This window comes from Dendrobium catenatum, unplaced genomic scaffold (genome assembly GCF_001605985.2).
Source record: "Dendrobium catenatum unplaced genomic scaffold, ASM160598v2 fragScaff_scaffold_414, whole genome shotgun sequence".
NCBI classification, from domain to species: domain Eukaryota; kingdom Viridiplantae; phylum Streptophyta; class Magnoliopsida; order Asparagales; family Orchidaceae; genus Dendrobium; species Dendrobium catenatum.
Genome location: NW_021318876.1, coordinates 588,253 through 590,328, shown reverse-complemented (window position 1 = coordinate 590,328; position 2,076 = coordinate 588,253).

Here is a 2,076-nt window from a genome sequence, read left to right as displayed (position 1 = left end):
TCCATATTCTATTTTGAGCTTTCGTCCTGGATGATACCGTTCATCCAGGAATTGTTAAATGACGTCTGCCTTAAATAATAAGAAATACTATTTAGACTTTCTGTTTTAAGAATAGATAACGTACTGACCAAATGTAAAATATCGTCCGTGCGATAATAGAGTATAAACAGAAAAATTCTAATTCTCATCAAGTGTGGTGTGTAGGATTACTTAGCTCAGTAAAATATATTGCCATAATAAAATAGACTCAAGAGAGAAAAAAAAGATAAAAAGACTGACTCAACCTAAACTAATGAATCTGAACTAGCATTCAGTTTGTTCGTCCTGTTAAAACCCGATCCTCGATTCCTGAAAAGTTAAACAACAAGCATCCAAGAGAATCGACGTGTTATGTCAATCATTCAACATGAGTCATTAAAATCGATATTGCAACATTCTCCCCCTTTTTTTTTTTTTTATAAATTGAATGGGCAAAAAAAACAATTAGAAGAACTCAGAGAAGAAAGAAAAAAAAAAAACAGTTACATAGAAATTATAGAATTACAAAAGCGATCCATTTTCTAAAAAAAAAAACAAAGAATCTACTTTTCTAAATCATAACTACCACTTTTTGTCATAAAAAAAGAGGGTCATAAGACAACAAAAGAAAAAGTAATAGAAAAACTAAACAATATTCAAACCAAGACAACTACAGAAAAAAGAAACAGAAACCAGATTAGAAAAAAACGAAGGATCTGATCATCAGATAGAGGTGGTGGAGGTAGGCTGCTGAAAGTAGTGGCAAGCATTTGATAGATATACAAAGATTAGTAAGGAGACACAAGAGGAGAAGGGAATGATGTGGAAACCATGGTGGATTGGCAGAATTTAAAGAAAACTGACCATAGTCGTACCAGGGATGCAGAAAGTCGGCCGATATGGCTTATAATTGTGTAAGGAGATTGTCAAAAAGGACGGTCAGATAATCTAGGGCGATAAGAAATATACGGTCAGAGACGAATTAGCAGCGTCGTACCCGAGGAAGACCTATCCGGCGATGGCCGTTGAAAAAAGTCGTCGTCCGGTAGATTTAAGGTGTATGTCCAAGGGATGCACAATATATGTAAGTCATTGGCCGAAGTTAACAATATTTTAAATCTTGGCACACATGTATATAAAAGACGAACAGTGGATCCGGAAACTAGGCGATTGTCCAATAATGATGTCTGGGCGTAGTGGAAATGGCTAGGCGATTGTCATAATGGTGGAGATGTCCCGAGGCTAATTTTAAAGGATTTAACCAGTGCTGCTCGTGAATTAGTGCCAGCAGACGATCCAGTGATTAGGAACGGATGATCACAATAAAATGCATCGGCAGAGAAATATTAATGGCCAGAGATTTCTTATGATTGCAAAAAAGAGTCTATGATCAGATCATACAGGACGATACTGTATGTCGGGACGATAGTGAGATTTGAACCAAGGAAAAGATTGTGATGATAAGACCCTCAAAAATAAAACAATAAAAGTGACAAAGAAACAGTAATAAGATGCTAAAAACAACAAGGAAATAAAAAAATGAATAATTTTTTGCATTAATTTTTCTAATTTATTTTAATTTTATGGAGCATCATAATAGAGAGGTTTATCAAAAATTACTATCAGAGTTTATTTAAGATAAGGGTTTAAGACACATCTAATCAAAAGGTAAATAATACCAAGTTTGTTACCCCTCAAGATAGAAGGTATATTATATGGTAAAATGAACTTTTCTTTTGAAAACAAAATGCTTATAGAATAACCTTAAAAAAAGAAGAAAATTAATTACAATCAAATTAATTTAAGAAAAATTTCATAAAATAATAATAAGTTAATTTTGTCTCATCATATTTGAAATCAGCTTTGAATTCATACAATAATAAATAGATTATACTAAGTTTTTAAAGTTTATATGAAAGAGAGGATAGAATTGCTATTAATTAGTGGGACTAATATTTTGCCATATTGATTTTGATTGGTTTTGAGCTTTTGATTTTTTGATACAAATATAGTGTATTAAATAATAAATTAAATTTGGCAGTCCAATTGGTAATTTTA